This window comes from Parasteatoda tepidariorum, chromosome 6 (genome assembly GCF_982258835.1).
Source record: "Parasteatoda tepidariorum strain Cologne lab strain chromosome 6, Ptep-v5.0, whole genome shotgun sequence".
NCBI classification, from domain to species: domain Eukaryota; kingdom Metazoa; phylum Arthropoda; class Arachnida; order Araneae; family Theridiidae; genus Parasteatoda; species Parasteatoda tepidariorum.
In genome coordinates this window covers 26,450,528-26,472,754 of record NC_141760.1, presented here as the reverse complement: position 1 = coordinate 26,472,754, position 22,227 = coordinate 26,450,528, and positions in this window count along the sequence as shown.

Sequence of the window (22,227 nt, the reverse complement as noted above, 5' to 3'; positions counted from 1 at the left end):
AATAATATCATTAATAATAATGAATTAAGGATTCTTATTCTTCTTATAATGAATTAATGATTCTTATTCATTCTAATGAATTCTTAAGGAATAAGGATTCATTCCTAATCAATACAAAAATTCAGAATAACAATGAACTTGACTTCACACTCTAGTCTTAAAACAAGTTTTGAATATGCCTCAGAAAGTGAATTTATGGTTTTATTCTTCTTTTATCTAATGGTTATAATGAAATTCTAATATGCCAATCCTTTCTTTTTCCTGCAAAATAAAATGTGCTTTTTCGTGTAAATATTCTATTAACAATGTCGGAAGTTTTAAGATACGGGATATAGTTTTCTATTGAAAATTGAGTGCAAGACAGTTTAATTAGTATAGTTAAAAATTTCTGTTGCGCAAATATTTAAAATGCTATTGGTGTGCCAATACTCTTTTGCTGACTGTATGTAGGCTCTGAATTATAAACAATCACCCTATGAAAAAAAGAAAACCAATAAGGCGTTTATTCCTAGTTTATGTTTGTATGCTAAGCTCTATAAATATTACCTATTTGAATGTTTTCTTCAAGCATTTCACAATTCAAACATTTCTTAAATGTTTTATTAACTTTTTTTCTTCCATGGTTTTCATTGCTTAAATTTTACAATAATAATTATTATTAAAGTGTTTTTTTTTCATAGATAGCAGCACTGAAATTTAAATGTAATTTGTTTTCATATTTTTTTACCAATTATTTTATACGATAATTCGTTACATTTTTTCTTCTAAGCAATTTTCGTTAGTTCTATTTTTAACAATACTGATTTATCAGCTGTCCTTCCCTTTTATTTTCTTAGGCAACATTCCATAGCACAAATTTCACAAAATTCAAAATTTGACTATTTCTTTGACAACATTCTACAACACGAATTTCTCAAAATTCAACAATTTAATCCTTTATTTGGAAGGCATTCATTCTACAACAGCATTCTTTCACTCCTATTACTTCATTAAGTTTAGAAAACTTAGATATTTATTTTCCTATTAGATATTAGTTACGAAGTTTCCTCATTTAGTAGCGCCATCTGTTGAATAGTATTGTAATTAAGTTTAAAATTAGGCGTCAATAAATAGTTTAATTTCCTAAGCAGAATGCTGCAAATTGTACAGGTCTAGCTTTTTCCCTTTTTCTCTGAATAATTTCTCAAATTATAAGTCACTTTTTAGACCTATTTACCTTAATACCTAGTTAAACGTTTCATCTATATCAATTGCCGATTTCAAGCTTTGGTTTTACATTATATCAAAAAACAATTATGCAATAGTAAATATTTATTTTATCTAAAATGAAAAAGAAAATGTAAAATTTCTGCACGAATCAGAAAATTTGGGTCGATAATGTAAATTTTGGTCCCCTGTTTAACTCGGTGGGCATCACCAGGAATGAATATTTCAAGAGTCAACTTAAGTCTCGAGATGCATTTTTCAATCCCTCTTCGAATATTTGTAGAATAAAATTGGATCCTAGCCTAGGGATCAAACGATACCATGTTTTGGTTTTCTTTAAGGTGTTTTTTATTCCTTGTTTTCTGCAGTTTTCCTTCGATGAAAATTTCATTTTCAATCTAAGTTTGAAAATTGTTCAAAATGTTTTATGTCTTCTTTCGTTGTAGATGCTGTATCTGTTTTAGTGTATCAAAATTTTTTGAACAACTGCTTTTTTCTCGTAAAGTTTTTTGTGTTAGAAATGAGAATAAATTGCTTTTAGACCACTTAAAGGATTAGATAATTCATTGTAACACTTTAATTTTTCTTAGAAGGGATATTCGTTATAAAAACTTTACTTAAATTCAAAGATTTCAGATTTTCTGTAACACAAATTTAATACTTTTACTTAAAATATGCTTAAAATATTAAAATATAAAAAATACTTAAAATATTAAAATATATATATTTTGAGTATATGCCTTTTTTTAAAATAGTAATTGGTGACTATAACTGAATATTCCTTACATTGTGTTGCCCTTTTTATTGTTTACATTGATTGAGTCTTTTCAAAAACAATTTGAAAGATGTTTATAAAAAAGGTGAATGGATATTGGAAAAAATGCCCTAGTAATTCAATAAAAGAAAATATTAAAAGGAAAATTAAAAATTTTGAGTCAATTGGTTAATTTTTATCATTGCTTAATTTTAAAACAGATTGTTTTAAGAATACTCAATAGTTAGTTTAAATAATGAATAAAAAGTATAGAGTTGATAAATGCTTCATAATTTAGATAAGGTTATAAATATTTTAACTTTAAACTGTTCAGCAAAAAATTCTAATGCGACATTTTTTAATTGGGAAAACAAAAAACATTTATTTTCTTTACTTTTTATTTTTGAAAAATTAATCACGAATATAAATGCTAGGTCATTATTTTGTAGGGAATAAAATTTACCTCATGCCTGACTTTGCATTGTTCCATTGTAATGCATCCTTTATCTGTATATTCCTGGACATTAATTTGAATTAGAAAGAATAAATTTAAAAAAGATAACCGAGTCCAAATAGTTCTTAATCATTTCGTCAAAGTATTCTACCCATGTTTTCTAATTAGCGAAGAAATGTCAAATGATAAAAGTTTGCCCATTAAAATTTTCATACACACGGTTAATTAACTAACCTTTCAAATTTTCATAACGAGAAATTTTTATTCGAACTGAAGCGAAAATGCAAACATGACCATTAGTCTTAAATAATTCGCCATTTTTAAAATTAATCATTATTAGTCTTAGAAATATATTTTTTTTAGTTTCAGATTTTAATTAAAATTGGAAGAAGTTTCCAAATTCTTGTTGAGATTATATAGGTTTAATATATAATATGAATTATAACGAAACTTTACGCTGTAAAATTTAAAATTTCTCGATATTTTGCAATGTAAAAAATAAAAATTAAAATTTTACTAAATTTTCTTCATTTTTGACGAAACTATTTCCTGGAAAATGTTCTGAGCGAACGCATTGTCAAATTGAGAGAATTCTACACTGTATGAAAATACAAATTTCATCAACAGTACTGTTACACATTGATTAAGGGATAACATACTGATAAGGATATGCTACACATGATCAAAATCGGACCCTTGGAAATTTGCTTGACGAAGGAGCGCACTCATGTTATATCCAATTTAAACGGCTTTGAAGATTAAGTAAAAAAAAATTTAAAAACTCCCAGAATGTAGAGTAAGGATATGTGTGATATGTGAGTAAGGAAACAGTTGTGTCAAAATAATTAAAGGCTTTCGTTTTTTTTTTTGTTTAAACAATACGGTTTTGTGGCGAAATGTTTGTGAAAAATGAAAAATTGCAGTCCGTGAGTTACTGAATCTTCTAAACTGAGAATTTTAATCGTGAGAGCGCAATAAAATTGTTTGTGAGTTCATTCATAAAATAATACATTTTCCATAGAATATATTTTATTTTTAAGGTTTTATTTCAGTCTTCATTGCGAAGCAATATTTTGTAGGTAAGAAAAATACATTTAAAAGTATTTCCATTTCATTTTCTTAAAAAGGGTAATATGCAGAATTTTTAAATTTTTTTAAGAATTTAAATAACTATTTTTTAGGCAATGTTACTCGTATTTAAAATTATCTTCCTTTGTAACAGTGATTGTTTGCTGGCTTCTTAGCAAATATGTCAATTTTTCTGATTTCTTTTTATCACAATAAATGATTTCTTATAAGAGTTTGAGGAAATATTTCAACAGTAGATAAATTTTAAATCAATAATTTTTATGACACAAGTCAATTTTAATTAAAATTTGCTGAAAAATTCAATGCTTTAAAAAATTAAGTAATTATGATATCATGTTTGAATAGTAATTAACTAAAGAACAAGTTTCAAATTTTTATCGCATTAAATTGATTTGATTTATTAAAAATTTAACTTTCGTATAACTGTTAAATGATACATTACAATGATTTGGCATTTTTTTTTTGGTACCAGATTTTCATTTCAGCAAACAGCTTAAAAATTTGAGGCAAAGATGATTTTATAATGAGTGATTAAATATGCGTTCAGGACAAAAAATGCAAGAGTCATGTCTGAAATATGAACTACTTATTGTAGAGAATGAACTAGGATACTAAGATATACATTAATTAAATTCAGTTAGCATTTTTCCAAAACCTTTAAAATGTCCTAAACGTCATTAAATGGTTGAATTTTTTGCGAAATTTATGCCGTAGAATGGTTCCAAAGAAAGGATTAAATTGTTGAATTTTAAGAAATTTGTGCTGTAGAATGTTACCAAAGAATGTTGCTGTGGAATGTTGTTTTGCAGAATGTTGCTGTAGAATGAATGCCTTCCAAAGAAAGGATTAAATTGTTCAAATTTACAAAATTTGTACTGTGGAATGTTGTCAAAGAAAAGAAAAAGGAGAGACAGCTGATAAATCAGTATTATTAAAAATAGAGTAATACACAAAAGAGCAAAGCGTTTTCATTGTTGAACATTTGTATAAAGTTATGTTACTCCTTGGACCTGTTGTTTTGTGTAACGGTTTTAAGAATCGGGGTCAAATTCTATACTTTAACCCTAAGGGAGCTTCTTTTCAATCCTTTTTTGCTGATTTTTCTAAAGACTAAAATTTTTGCCATCAAGCTTATGACAACCTGTGTTTTTTCGGAGAGAATTGACTTTTGTTTCCCGACAAAATTTTTCAACATTTATGAAAATATTAGCAAAAGAGTGCTATCCCAACTGGGATGCTAAAACTTCTCACCTCTTTTGTGACCTCTATGCGGCCACAGGAAGCCAGGTTTCAAGGGTTACTGTTTCCAGAAGTCTTCATGACAGCGGTCTGTTTGCAAGAAAACCAGATGTTTCCGTCCCGATGATTTCTGTCAAGAGAATAGTTCATTTAGGCTGGTACGCAGATCATAGAGATAGAATGCTCGAATGTTCTCTTCACTGATGAGTCCCGCTTCAGCCTGACCACTGACTCTCGAAATGCTTCCAAATGAAGAAAATCAGGCACTCTATACCTGCCGTGTCGACCAATCGACCAATATGGTGGTCTCGGTTTTCTGGTCATTCCTAGGACGGGTAGATCTGTTAAATGGTTTTCAGAATTTTGGTCAAATCATACGATTTAACACGAAGAGAGCTTTTCTTTCTTTTTTTCCTTCTATTTTTTAAGCTTAACGTTTTTGTTCCAACCCTAACATTCATGTCAACTATAATTAACGCCAACAGATGGCACCTGTACTAGTATAAAACCATTATGCTTAATTTTCCGCTTTGTCTTTCTCTATAAATTTCATAAAAGGCAACAAGTGTGCTTTGCTGGTGTTCTTGAGTCCTTCCAGTTTTTGCCATCAAGTTCGTAATAACTTATGATTTTTTGGAGAGAATTGACTCTTGTATTGACACTTGTATTGACGAACTGAATTAAAATTGACGCATTATTTATGAAAATGGTTACTAGTAATACTAACAAAAGGGTACCAGCTTTAACGCCACTGTGTGTAGTCTGCATAAATGGGAAGCAGCTTACAGGTTATTCCATACATATCCATATACTGTAGATTTCATGTTCTCCAACAAAAACATAGCTTGAGAGAATATTGCATTTGCTTTGATTATACTCTTTCTAAATAAATTATAAAATTTCAAGTTGTGTTCATTAATGGAAATAATTCATTTTAATTTAGCCATAAAAGTCGAAGAAAAAAATGTTTGTGCAAATTCAATGCTCTAAAGAAATTGTAGTAGATTGTAACATTTTCACCATTTCATGAGGGGGGGGGGGACGACAGGTCTAAACAAATATTTTTAAGATTCTGAAACATAATTTGACGATAACACGAAGCCTTTTTTTAAGTTGAAAAATTCTTTTTTAATGTAAGCTAAATTGAAGCCCTTTTATAAAATACGTTAATATATTTTTCAAAATGATCAGTAGTATTGAGCATTTAAAAATAACGAAAGATTGCACTCTTCAATTTTAAACAACAGTAAAAAAATACCAATTTATTATTGATGCCTACGATGCTTTGTTAATTGTTGTAATCGATATTACTGGTATTGTAGAAAAAGCTAACTAATGTAAGTACGTACCTATTATATGTAGCATGGTTATAGTTTTTTTTTATCTCCCCTAAAGCGGATAAATGATAAGAAAACTTCTCAACATCACAAGTAAATTTTTGATAAATTTAAGCTTTCTATGCACTACTGAAAGCAAATGAAAATATTATTCTTAATAATATGTGAAATTATACAAATATATTTACTTATATTATATTTCAATATTAATAAAGCACCTATATAATTTAAAATCTAACTTCATCTTAAATTAAATTATGCCAATAAATTCAAGTTCAAAGGAAAATGCATGAGAAATTTTTATCCTTTAAAAAAACTACTTCTTCAGGGAAAAAAAAGGAAAAGAACATTATCAAAATTGAATCTTCTACGAAAGTTTTCTTTTCTTATTTGGTTTCAAACCAATCAGTTTCTTGGATTCCATTTCTTTTTCTTAAGTAAAGAAATGAATAATAAAACAGAAACAAAAAAAAAATCGTTCATTTAGAGGGTTGATTAAAAGATTTTCTTAGTTTTTTAAAAAAATAAAATGTGTTGAAATGTGGAGGAAAAGATTCGATAACAGAAAATACTTAACGATTTTCCATTTAATTTTCTAGCAAAAATTTCGTTTTATGTAAGTTAAGTTGTATTAGGAATTAAAAAAATTACGGCATTAAATATAAAAAAAAACTTACTTATTTTCTAAAAAAAAAAAAAAAAAAGATAATTCTTTTTTGAGATATTTTTTTATTTCTGTGTTTTAAAATCACTTTTTTTGTGAAGGCGAAATTAATTGCAAAAAATAATTATTAAAGGTTTACTTTACTCTATTAAATATTAGTTAGACAGAATTTTTATTCTTTATATTATAATCAGAAGACAAGGGAACTCCTGGATCAACTAATGGGAGAAATTTGCTTTCGCGGAGGACTTTTTGATGAAACTAACCCGCATTTGTGTTAGATGGAGAGGAAGGCCACGAAATCCTCCGATGGTTAACCTGACGATAAGGGAACTCTAACCTATGATTCGTCTACTACTGAGGATATTTCAGACCAGCACTGTTGTCGATGCAAGCTGGAAGCGGATTCCTATCAAATAGCCATCGCTGGGATTCGATACCGGGTCACCTCATTGGAAGTCGAACTCTCTATCCAATGAGCCTTTACGGCTCAGTTAGTTTGAATTGTTACAACTATAAATACTTGAATCACTGTTAAAAGTTAAGCATTCCAGCAACAGCCCGTTGTAGGGCAAGGGTCATGGTTAAGGTTATACAATTTTGTGACCAACGACAAGATTATGGCAATGTGATCAGCACTGTACGCAAGCTGCTTTTACTTTCCAGACAAGCAGACTCCCATCGATCTGAAGCTAGGGGGGTTACACTGGGGATAAAACCTCAGTTCTTCAGAATAACAGTTCAATGCCATAACCGTTGAGTCATTATGACTCTTAATCACTACTGGTGAAGTTTTTAAGTATTGGGTGTTGCATAAAATATTAAAGTTACAGGACGGAATAAATTTACTACAAATACGAATAAATACTAAGCAATAATTACTACGAATAAAATACTAAGCAACAATTATGGTAAAAACTACAACGGGTTTTTACCATATAAGAACAATGTTTTTCCTTAAATTATACAAATTAAATCAGCAATCCCAACGGTTTTTTACAATACAAGATTTCTCTATAAAAATTACGAAGAAAATCCGTAGTCAAATTGGTTTTTTATGTTACCAAAGCAAGTTTTTTCAACAAAAGGTACAAAGACTATAGTCCCCACAGAGTTATACCATATGGGAACAAATGTTGTTAGTGTCAGTTACGATTAAAAGCCGACGTGCCTGTGTAGGGGTCAGGGAACTGGCCTTGCATCAGAAAGGTTCTAGGTTCGAATCCCGAGAAAGGCATGAATGTTCCTTCATTCTCTGTATGTACTATCTGCCCTTACTGTGGGAGCAACGTTGGCCCACCTAATATGGTGCCCCTGAAAGAGTGGTCAACAAATCTGCCCTTCAGATGCCTGTATGACCTAGGTCATTTCCCTGGTGGGCATTGAAAAAAAGGTTACGATTAAAATCTATCCTCGTTCCTTATATGGATATTTTTACTTCAGTAGTATTTGCATTGACGTGTCATCGGTGGGATTCAAACCTCGTAGGAAGACGAGAGCTTTTTTCCGTGAGCAACGTTTCCATTGTGTTATACACTCTATAACAAAAAAATCGACGCACCAAGAAGGAGTTGTCCGATTGAAACGAAAATTGGTGGATAGGAAGACAATGTACAGAATAGTAAATGATTAAAATTTCAGAACAATTCAATAATTTATTGCAGAGTTACAGTAACAAGTTCATTAAGGTGTTGACCCGCCTCTAGCCTGGATACAAGCTGCCACATGGCATGGCATAGACCGATAAAGCTCCCGGATGGTCTCTTGCGGTATTTCCTGCCAAATTCGACCCAATTGTCTAACGAGGTCATCAACATTCCGTGCCAGATGCAATCGCCTTCACATCATATCCCAGACATGCTCGATGGGAGAGAGATCTGGTGATCTGTCAGGCCAGGGAAGAGTTTGACAAGCTTGCAGACAGTTCATAGCAACACGTGCCGTATGTGGTCTGGCATTGCCCTGCTGAAAAACCAGCCCAGGGCACTGCAAAAGGAACTTTAGCAAAACAGGTCTTAGGATGTCGTCGACGTACCGCTGTGCAGTAAGTGTACCTCTAATGATGACCAAAGGGGTCTGGCTGTCAAAGGAAATGGCACCACAGACCATAATGCCTTGTTGAGGGCCGGTGTGGCGTGCAATAGTGAAGGCAGGATTCCCCTCTGCCCTGTGCGTCTCCAAACACGTCTTCGATGATCGTCAGGACACAGTTGGAAGCGGGATTCGTCGCTAAAGACCACATGTCCCCAGTCGGCAACATTCCAGCCATATCTGTTCAAAACATGCATGCATACGAAATTTCAAAGCAATCGGATGATTGCTTCTTGGAGCGTCGATTTTCTTGTTATAGAGTGCATTATGAATTAAAGTCTAAAACATTCTTTACCTTAACATCTTACGTAATGAATTAAGTGTAAAAATGTTAAAAGCTATAGTGGGACGCCCTTATAAAAATGTGTGGATATGCTTATGATTTTGGAAGACGCATGGAAAGTTGAAAATAATGAACCAGAGAAGACTCACGAAAATAATTTTTTTGAGTAGAAACACTCAGTAAAAATTCATATTTGTAACGATAGAGGAACTGCTTCCTTCAAAAGCAAGTAATTTTTCTCCACAAATTCTAGTAAAGCTACCGTACTTAATGGTAATGACAATTATGGTAAAAATAAACATAATTCTGATTAATAAAACCGAAAAATACGGTATTTAAGTCATTCATTTGGCAATTTTTCCGTTCATATGGTACCAGTTTACAGGAAATTCGGGTTTTCAAAATTATAGTTTTTGTTACCAAACATTTAGTAAAAAATACGAAAATGGAAAAGTTTTTATGCTATGCGCTCTAGGGTATCATAATAAAGTTACCAAAATTAAAAAACTCATAAGGAAACTATACCATATTGTTAATTTTACCAAAGTGCTTCGGTAAGAACTACCAACTTTTTGGTGCTTCTAAAGAAGTTGAAACTCAGTAAAATTTATAATATTCTAGTAGTTTTGACAAAACTTTTTTGCTTTTTAACCTAGGGGCAAAACGATTATTTCGCTTCAATATTGTATCAATTTCACAATTAAGTCGAATAGAGTTTTATTTATATGGTGTACAAAACCATAAACCTGAAATGTAAGAGAAAGTATTGAAAATAATTGTAAAATTAGTGGAGAGATAAGGTAAACTCATCGTACTTTAAAAAAAAAACTGTGTGTCAAAAACTAGAATTTGAAAAGACGGTTTTTATCGATTAAAGATTAAGGTAAAAAATTGTGAAAAACTGTTCTGTGAACAAAACAGTTTTAAAAAGACAAATATAAGGAGAAAGTATGGAAAAAACGGGTATATTGACATTGTACTGCTTATCAGATAAATAAATTCTTATATTAAACAAGCAATAAAGTCTTATTATTTATTGAAAAAGACTGGAACTGACAGACATCTATTGAGAACGGAGACAATATTTTTGTGCTACAATTTTATCATTACGAAACATAAAATTTTATTATATATATTATTGAAAAAAATATTATGGAATATCAAAAAAAAAAAAAAACAACTTATTTTTGATTAATTTCTCTTATTTGTAAGAATATTTCAATTTTCTCATTCGAACTAACATAAAATGATTAAACTAAGTGGTTGGTTATAAGTGATGTCATTCTTTTTTCAATAATTCATACTCTTTTTTCTTAGTCACAAAGTGTCAACCCTTAGTCACAAAGTGTCACATATCACCAAACCTACCAATCGTCCTTGTCACGTGCCAACCGATATTTCCTAAACATATAGTGCATGCTGCTCAGAAACAAAGCTCTAGGTTATAGATCAGATTTCAGATTTTTTTTTTCAAACTTTAACCATGACTTTTAGTGACATTTGTAACAATAAAACAATAATAATGATCATAAGCGCGCACGTTTTTCGTAAGAATTAAGCTTAAGGTTAACAGCAAAAATTAATATTATAAGCAAAAATTAATATGATAAATTAATAAATAATATTTTGGAACTTAAAATATAAATAAATAAAATTTGCATCTTTTTCTTATTATTTTAATATTTATTGATTTTTGGGGTAATGAAATGCTTTTTTTATCCAGATAAAATGCTCAAAAATGCTCATGCTATTGATATTTTATTAGGCTATGCTATGGTAATAATGCTAAATAAGTGCTATTCTTATTTTACTTCTTACTTGGATAAAATTTAACCATAATCCCTACCAAGTTTATCACATAACCTGAAAACTATTTTTCATCTCATTTTTTTGAAAATTTTAAGTAATGGTTGAAAAGTGAACAAGAGTTAAAACAGAAAAATAACTTAATTATAAATTAAAATAACTTAATTACAATATTAGCTAAATTACTATCTGTAACAGTTCTATATTAAAGTTTGTTTGTTGATCTTCTGATGTATTAGTTATGGAAATTAATGATTTTCGAAAAATTAAATTAATATTCTTATATTAACCACAGTTTTGAAGAGAAAAAATAAAGAAATTAAAATGCACTAATTTTTGAAAATTTTTGTTGTTTGCTTATAGGCTGCATTTATGGGGATTATAATGCATTGCAGAAAAATATATTTCATAAAAATTAATGGCAAATTTTGACAACATAACTTTGAGTGCACAATTTTTATTAATTTTATTAAATTATTATGAATTTTACTAAAAATTAATATACACAATTTTCGTGTTTTTAATACATCTAATTTTTAGGCGAATTCTCTCTGACAGTGGGTCTCTGAAAAATTAGAAATTGTGAAAATAATATTGCTGATTAATTTCGTAAATTCTGCTAAGCATGATGATAATTGTTGATGTAAAATTCTTTATTTGTGGAAATGGCCTTTGTAAAAAAATCAACGATTCTTTTACTTTCTTTGTTATTTATGTAAGGTGAATTCTTATAAAATATAATCATCCCTTCTGTATCAATTTATACTTTTATTTTTTCACCCTTATATAGGTTTTTGAAGAACTTGAATCTTAGATCTTTTTTAAGAATTTATACACACATTTAATCCATATGATTTTACACAATAAGAATGTTGAAAGAAACAGCCAACGAGAATTGAGAATTCCCACACAAAGAGAATTAAAAATTTAACCGTAGTCACGTAATTGAAAAATATTCATTATTTGACTATTTTTCGAAAACGAGAGTTTAAAGAAGTCAAGCCAAACGCGCCCGAACCATAATGCACAAATAAAAATTTTCTTTTAAAATAATGTGGTGAAAGTTGAAAACACTAAAAATAAGGTGTAAAATTATAGCAAATAGATAAGGCAATGCATTTTTATGCATTGCTCACATGTGCACCTATGAGGTGCACATGTGAATATGCCTGGGGCACATATGAACAAGATTAAAAACACAAAGCAATCATCATATTTAAAGGAAAAAAATCTTTAATATAATAGATATAGATACACATTATACTGAAGGGGTTGTAGCTTACTATGTGAATTTAAATTGTACAACAGTACTGTCAATAAGAAAATAATTTTTCCGCTGTTGGGTTTTTCGCAACTTCATGTTCCTCAGGAATTGTAATGGGCCTTTTTCTTTCTTCTCTGATACTCTTTCATGCTTTTTTTTTTTCATTTTGCTCTCATTCATTTCTCTTCATTTCACTTTACTTCCTGTAATCATTATATAACACAAAATTGTTGACCAACCATTTAATAAAAAAAAACATTTTTTAAAGAAAAAATTAACAATTAATAAATTAATCATGGAAAATTAAATAATAATAATTCTAAATGCATACATATTTTTTAAACTTATAATATCATGAGGATAATAATCTTAATACAATGTAGGGGCGCATGTGAACTGTTCACATCTGCCCCAGATGTTTTGTTCACAAGTGCCCCATCATCCTTCTTAAACTTAACTTGAAAATTAAATAATTTTTAATTAATAAATAAAAAAAATAATTGTCATAAACTTACCTGAATGTTCATATAATGGTTTACAATAGTTAATTTTAGCTTATTAGTTGATTTATACTATGTTTTCACTTGAAGAAGTGAGTGATTATAATTTATGCAACACCAACTGATACAAAGAAATTGTCAGAATGGAACAACAAAATGGCTCATTGTTCTGAAAGTTTAGCAGAGAGGTAGGACTAGTACTGCCATCAATTGAAAATTTTTCAAGATTTGTTATTTCAAATCATATTTGTAAAACATGCCATGTTCACATGTGCCCCCTCTCCCCTACCGGGCAGTGACACTTAACTAGACCTAGTATATATTTCGGATATTTACCAAAACGACTACGTGATTGTCAACATTCACCGGTGGAAGTCAACAACCACTTTAAAAGCTAAAACATATGTAATGAATATAATGGTATGGCAATTTGAATTTTGATTGCTACGAAAAACACCACAAAAAAATTAAAGCTCATTGATTTTAATTTTTCGGATTATCGCTTCATTGAAATAATAAAACAAAGGAAAAGAAAAATTTTTTTTCTTTCTGTAATGAATAAAGAGTTTGCATTTTTAAGCTTCAATTTTATGAGTAAAATAACAAAGGATGAATAGTAACAGTACAAATAATTGTAACAGTATATTTTATTCAACATAAAGTAATTCTTTTTTACAACTTGCTTGTAGTTTTGGTTTAATTTTGTTTTTGTTTTAGGAACGATGAAATAATTAGTTTGCCAAGCATTGCTTTAAATGAAGGATGTTTTCTAATTGTAACCATATTAGGATTAGGAATTGTAATGAAATTAGGATGTTTTCTAATTGTTACCATAACCAAAATTAAGTGCATGATTTGAAAGAAAGCCACTTTTTTGAAGAGGAAATGGAAAACATGACAGAGGAGTAAGGGGTCGGCTCTTTAATCATTGTCCCATATTGCGGAAAAAAGAAGGAACATCTATATGTGGCGCAAATTATTTTGGTAGAGGAAGACGATTTAGATGTTATTAAGTTCTAAGATGGGATAAAAATTAATTTATGCATATATTTTCTGAGAAAAAAGATAGATGCGCTATTGGCAAGTTAGATATAAAACATCTTAAGAGACAACCTAATTTTCATATTGTTGAAAATTTTACTAATTCTGTTTATTGGTTACATACGTATTAATCTTGTTTATCTGTTGCATTCTGTTTATCACTTACATATTATTAAAACATTTTTTAAATGACACTTTTCTCCATTAAACTTTTTGTCATTTCGTCACGGTCATTCCGTCACAGCAAATTTATGTAAATAACTGTTAGCCAACAAGGAGTTAATTTTCCAAATTCACATTTTACATTGCTTACACGTTATACTAAAAGTAAAAAATAGTTCAGAAAAGTAATAGCTGCACAATTCACAGAAACTAGCAGCTCTAAGCAGCATGCCAAAAGTTGGTTGCCAAAATGTCATTCCGTCACACAAATGAAAAGTTCACAAAATTAAAAAATTAAAAGATCCTTTTTTTAGTTTATGAATCGGATTATGCTAATAATAATGATTTGCATGAAAAAAAACTATGTTTATTTGAAACTAGATGCATCGAAACTTCGATTGCTTATTATTTTGCAAGTTAAAATGTCATTACGTCACATATAGAATTACCCAACCATGATACCGAATTCGACCCCTCAGTCTTTACCCTTGTAAGTGGAACGAGGATGGAGACGTAACTTAAAAATCTTAAATAAGATAAAAACAATAAAGAACCGATAAAAAGAAATTTTTTTTGAATATTTCCTTGTCTGATGATATCAAAATTGATTCTATTCCTCACCACCCAGAGGCAGCAACAAACACACAGTGCTAATCCTAAGATGCCTCCCTATGGAGAATGGATTGTTAGTTTACAGGTTTAGAAAAGTAGTAAATGCATCGTATTCCCGTAACAGGTGTTATTTTTTAATGGGTAAAATGCCATTGTCTCGTATGGACTTGCGTGAAATTCCTTTTACTGATGTTTTCTTAAAATGTTTTTAAAATTTAGTCCTCGGTATGTAAGCATTTTATAACAGTGTTTCCATTCATGTTTGCATCAGTAATGTGTAACATCGGTATTGTTAATATGTTTTTTCTAAGCTTCATATGGTAGTTAAGGAAATATTAACTAGGAAGTAATTATTTTTATTAAAAATTATATTAGGTGAATATTAAGGTATAGTATTCCTTAGTATTTCATTCAATTATTTGATGGTATTAAAAGCTTTAGGAATTTATTTTTTTTGGTTTCTCAATGATCATTTCTTTATGTGTCTTAGTGCAATGTTTGTCGAAACGCGAAATCAGTTAAAGCTAGAGTTAACTTTCAAATAAAGATTTGAACTACCACTTGAGTAAAACTAAATATCTTTTGAAATGTAGCTTTGACAGATCATTTTAGAAAAACCTTATTTAAAATGAAGAAAACCATTTTAAAAAAACCATTTCAGAAAAGAAACTGGAATGTCTTAGATAAACAAGTTTTAACTTAGACTTGTCAGAAAAAGGTTTGATTGTATAAAAAGAAGGGGAATTTCCCAGATAATGTGTCAGATTTTTAAGACAACCATCCAAAAAGTAATATCTTCAGGAAATTTATCCAGAAATCCCCTGATGAGATTTGACACTTATATTAAGCATAGCTAACCGAAATTTCACGCGCAATTTTTTAAATTTTTTTCTTTTTTTACGTTGAGCATGATTTGAGCAAGAAATGAAAGCGAAATTTTTTTTCACAAAAGTAATTATGAATATATTTAATTATTTACATGTTAATATTAAATATAAACTTTCAATATTAATCTCGCTCTTTCTCTCTTTATATATATATATATATATATATATATATATATATATATATATATATATATATATATATATATATATATATATATATATATATATATATATATATATATATATATATATATATATATATATATATATATATACTAGCTGACCCGGCAAACGTTGTTTTGCCACATGAATTATTTCTATAGTATGAAAATATATCTTATTTATTGTAAGTGTGTGCGTATGTGGTATATGAGTGGAAGAGGCATGGAGCGCTATGAACGATGACGAAATGTGAAAATAACAACACACCAAATAATATTTTTTTTAATTTATTGTAACTTTTTTTTATAAATTATATATACAACGAATTCTGAAAATATTAGTCAACAATATTAATCTCTTAGTGCAATGGAGTATACAATATTTTTTGTCATTCCATCTTTAGCTAACACAATTAAACTGGGTGGTTTGCCCTCTCGAGAGCATGCCACGTATAATTGTCTGTGTGAAAAACATGGTGTGCTCAAATCTAAGACACAAACTGACATTGTTTGGCCTAGTCATTGCAAATGTCAGTCTTATATGGAAGTGAATGCGTTTAAATTGAATTGGCACATCTGTGGGTATCATAGGGATTCGTGGAAGTAATATACTTTCATCCCGGAATTTGTCATTTAAAACAATGACTTCGATGACGTTGTTCATAAATTTTTTAACGGCAAATCGCGTGCCGTTGCACAGCCGTGGTGGGTTCAAATTACGAAGCAAAATAACTGGAGATCCAACTTTGAGTACTAAATTATGCGGTGATATGCCAGGTAAATCCAATGAGTTTAAAAGCTCTGTTGGAAAATTTGCAGCTTCAATGGGATCTCAAACTGCATCAACGGATTTATATGTCGCCAAGTTACCTGGCAATAACTGTTGCATCTACAGATTCAATTAGTTGGTTCGTTCAATAAAGTTGTAGCAATGCCAGATGATGCAACGGCCAACGCGATGCCATTATTTGATCGTATTTCACCGAGAATTAGCGAAATAATTAATGTTTTGCTAGTTCCACCTGGTGCATCAGGAAAAAAAATCCACCTTGTCCTGCCGAAACTGCGAGCATAATGCGGTCATAAATGTTCCTTTGTTCCTCATTCATTAAAGGAACATTGCGAGTAACGATCGCTGCTATTTCTATCGTATTGCATTGAAGTTCACGATTCATGTCAGTGTTTAATAAATCAGATGCACTTCGATTTGGCGAAGGCATACCGAAATGACTGAGTGGCAAGTTGGCAATAATAATGCAAAGATCCCCAATAGCAATCAGTGCTTCATTGTACATGGCATCGCTGAATGTTATCGTTAGATCGTTGCAACGTGTGCGATGTTGATACCGTATATCATCAGTCATCGAATCTTTGTGATTATCCCATAACGTTTCTATACAGGACGGGAAACATGTAGTTAATACTATAGCGAATAGTAGACGAATTTGCTTTGCAGTACAGTTCAATGCTGTTTCAGCAAGCATACATTCCCACTGGTTGTCGTCTTCCAGCAAGATGAGTGCAAGGCATGCATCTTTATACGTTGGATGCTGATGTCCATCGACTTTACGTATATCTTGAAATGACAATGAGCCGGTGACATTAACCAACAACAGTCGAAAATAAAAGCACTCAGTCTGCCTTGAATTGACTGTAAATATTCTCCCCAAGGCGTTTGATTTGAATAAACCGGGACATGCATCAACCGGTGTGCCTTGCTTGCGTATTATCCATTTTTTTGAACCCGTGTGAAATAGGGTGGTACTTCTGAGTAGAGTAATGTCTGTGCAACGGCACCAAAAGCATCCGTACGATTACCCAATTCAATAAATTTGGCGAGTGTAGTTTTCGGTGGATTTGCAGCTCGGTCAATCGCTGTCTCGTTCGTGAAATATACGCTCTGACCGTTTTCAAGATGAACGGCTAAAATGACTAACGGTTGGATCCCGTTCATGAATTGGGAATCCAAAGATACGCCAAACAGCTTCATTGGAGCTGATGAACCGGCCTATTTGGTACAGCGTTATTTCGTCGTTGTTATTGGGTATACTATAGCCTACGTCACAGGTTGTGTTATTCCTACTAAATTTAACCCATGAACGGCATTTTCTGCGAGCCTAACTTCAAGCCACAAATAAACAAACGAAGTGTTTGATCGTTTAAATAGCTGCTCGCCAGATTTTATTGCATTATAAAGAAAAGTAATTGATATTCGATTTTTGATTAATAATTGATTTATGTGGATAGTGGCATAGAATTTAGCATTGCGTCATGGTAAATGTTATTCCTACTAAGTGGAAGTCGTTGTGTTTTTTTTATATTATACCCAATTCACTGGAAGAGCTGTCACATTGGTATTTTCAACTCGAAATACTGCTATATCACTGACTTTAAACACATACTTGCAAATATATTTGATGCTCTTCCTTTAAGGGCGTGCATAAGTATTAGACTTTAATATGACTTGTTGCAACGTGCTTGAATATTGTTTTTTAATTGTTATGTTTCCACGTCTAGTTTGGATCCGAATACGATTAAATAAAAATATATTTAAAATATACGTTAAATCTGTCCAAAAAATAAAAAAAAATTAGTTATAAACCTATTCTCAGACCTACTGAATATACATATAAAATTTCATCAAAATCGGTCAAGCCGTTTAGGAGGAGTTTAACCACTAAAACTGTGACAAGAGATTTTTATATATATAGATATATATATATATATATATATATAATATTGAAATAAAAATATTAAATATATACATATATATATATATATAAATATTTTAAAGATAACATCAGTGATAGTAGCTAGCTTTTAGCTCTATTTGATTAAAAAAAGTTTGTTGCACGTACATCAAAATTTAGTTAACTTTTGTTCCCTATGTCAGATAATTTCAATGGACAACATTCACATTAGAACCCCTCTCCTTGAGACGACACTTAAAGAACGCAACCATGATTATTGCTCTGTCTTTAGAAGTGAGCTGATTGAAATCAATGTAGGGCTCGATGCTATCTTGTACAACAAAAGTAATTTTTGTCAATTATGGATTTTATCAGACAGCCGCAGCTCACTACCAGATCTAAGTGGTTGGCTCACTGCAAGCCTTGAAACTAGCGCTTCTATTCTACACAAACTAAGGACAATCTCTAAGAATCACGATATCCACCTCCAATGGATATCTTTATACGTGGATATTTGCAGTAATGAGTCAGCGGATAGATTAGCGAAAGAGATTAGTGAAGGCAAAACAGCCACTGGATCCACACTTACTTATCGGGGACTCTGCTCCATTGAAAGATTCAAGCTTCTTCTATTATGGCTCATCTATTATATTAGTTTTGATTGTAGTAATTCTTTTAAAACGTGTTTCTATAAAAAAGTAAATAATTTAAAATCACCGGTAATTAAAATTTAAAAAAATAGTCATGTATTTACGGGCAAAATTAGTAGAAAAGTGGCACTGATAAGGAGAAACGGAAGGAGAGGAGATAAATAGAACCGGAAGGAGAGGAGATAAGGAGAAACGGAAGAACAGCAGATAAGGAGAAGCGGAAGGAGAGGAGATAAAGAGAAACGGAAGGAGAGGAGATAAGGAGAAACGGAAGGAGAGGAGATAAAGAGAAACGGAAGCAGATGAGATAAGGAGAAACGGAAGGAGAGGAGATAAGGAGAAACGGAAAGAAAGGAGATAAGCAGAAACGGAAGGAGAGGAGATAAGGAGAAACGGAAGGAGAGGAGATCGCTATATTATTATTGACGCCAATGATTCCTAATTAATTTAGGCAATATGTGAATATTGAAATAAGCAACGCACTAAAAAGCAAAACTAATGGAGTCAGGATATTTTACTCCATTCGTTCAGAGAAACCGCAAAAAATTGCCATACTATTACTGATGACAATGATGCTTAATTAATGTTTATAATATGTTTTCTATTTCATAACCGTCGTTGAACAACCGACTTTATATATAGAGGATCTATAAACCCCCTCTATACTCCCCTATACAGGATTTATTCGCCCTCATTTCCTATAAGCTTAATTAATTTCTCGCTCGATTATAAAACTTTTATCCAATCGATGCCATTTTACTATTTGCATTTACTCCTGTGGTAGCAACTTTAATAACCAGATGTAATGTATCTTTAGGAATTATAATATTATCTCATGAAATTAATTAATTAGAATTTTAAAATTGAAAAAAAAATTATGCTAAAAATAAGTGATTTAAGAGCAAATAAATTACAGAAGGAAGGAAGTTTTTTGTCAGCGCACTCACATCCGCTTAAGGTACTTCCTGAAACTGTATGAATTTCGCTTAGGTATTAAAGAACAATAATATTAAAAATGTGAATGGTGCTACAGAAAATGAGACAGAGTTAGTTCTAAAATATACAGCTTCTGACACAAGTTACAGAGGAAAATCATTTCACTATTTTCATTGTTTTTTAAATTTAAAATCTCTCTTTGTCTCTCTCCCCTTATCAGTAATAGTAATTCATTACACAATATGTAATTACTAGAATAAAGGTATAATAAATTTACGCAGACTTAAACGTTAAACTAAGTTTATCTGATTTTGGGATTATGCTTCTAATCATTAATAACCTGAAGCTATATAACCTAAGACTTGGTTCGGCGGATGATTCGATTCTCTTTGTGAATAATCATTTATCCAATGTAAAGGAAATGATTATTATGCAGGCATTCCTGACATTCAAAATTTGTATTAAGATATTCCCATTATTATTAACGGTTGATAAATTAAGGATATCATTATCCTTTCTAATTTAAATGATCTATTAACTTAAAATGTATAGCATAATCAAATGATGCATGTAAAATAGACTATGATGGGAAACGTTTCTCTTATACTTGAACAAGCAGTTAATTGTTATTGCATTAATATTTAATTTCTTACATCAGTTTTTCATTGTTATGAACAAAAAATAAGACACTGCTGTATAGCGCATCCTAAAACTATAACTGCGTTTTAATCGCTTTTAGATTTGAAATTAATTTTGAGTATCAAATTTGGGCGCTATGTTACAGATTTAGAATATATATTTTATAAGTTTATTTTATAACCGCCGTTGAACAGTCAACCTTATTTTTGAGTGTATGACTACCTATGTTCAAATACGTAACATTGTAATTTTGAACCCAACCCAGAAAACCAGGGAACTTCTGCATCTAGCAATGGGAGAAATTCGCCTTGTGGAGGACTTTTTGAGGGAATTAACCAGCATTTGAGTTGAACTGAGAGGAAAACCACAGAACCCTCTCAATGTTAGCCTGACTGTAAGGGAACTCTAACCCTTGATCCGTCTACCATTGAAGATATTTCGCATCAGCATTGTGGTTAGTGCGAACCGCGTGCGGAATTCACATCAACCAGCCATAGCTAGGATTTAGAGTATATAGACGATGTTCTTTAATCACCACCCTTAGCTTATGTTTTTAGAATTTCTGTCAAAAATGAATTAAAAAAAGCATGACTATAAAGTTTGTTTATTTATATTTAGGAGAGAGAAAAACTGCAGTTTTTCTTATCAAAATCTAATGAATCTCTCATTAAGAAGGTGGAATTAGAAGCATGAAAAACTAGTTTGATTGGAAACTGGAAAGTTTTTTCTTTTATCATTTTATCACCTCTTCTCTATTTTTTACGGATATCAAACTTACGTTGATGCTTTTGACACAGACTTCTTTTTGAGTTATTCGCATTTATAACATTCCCGATTTACAAGATGCATTGCAATTCATTTCCGACAAATACTATAAATAAAAATATAGATTGGGAATGATTATTTTGACAAGCTTTGTGCATTTTTCTAAAATTTTGATACTGAGGTGCGAGAAAACTACAACTCAATACATTCAACTATTTGAATTTTTCGTGAGTTTAGTTAGAATGCATAAACTCTAAATAATAAATGAAACTAAGAATTGAAGATAAATTAGGTTTGATTAATAAATATAAAGCACAGTAGCAGAAAAAAAATGAGAATTTGAATCACTAACTGCGACTCCTAATTTAACTCGACTTAAAAATTAAGAACTTCAGCAACCGCCAGTTGTCAGCCAAGATGGTGTGGAGGCTGAGGCTCTACAATTTCGAGAAAAAAGTTAAAAAGGACTGTTTCTAACAGATACATCTATCTCCATAATATCCTATAAATCAGATGAGGGTAAAATGAGATATAAAAAGAAATCACACTTATTTTTATCTAGGTTTTTGGCCGCTAAGGACTATACTACATAATTTTTTCTGAGATAATATATTTCGCAATGTTAGTCTAAATGATTCATACAGTTACAAAATACTGTTTAATTACAACAATACATATGACATAATATAATCATAATAGAATCATGATCATATTATAATCATAATATAATCATAATCATATTATAATCATAATCTTATTATAATAATAATTATAATATAATCATTATCATAATATAATCATATTATAATCATAATCATAATATAATTATAATCATAATCATAATATAATTATAATCATAATCATATTATAATCACAATAATATTATAATAATAATCGTATTATAATAATAATCATAATATAATCATAATCATATTATAATCATAATCATGTTATGATTATAATCATATTATAATCATAATATAATCATAATCATGTT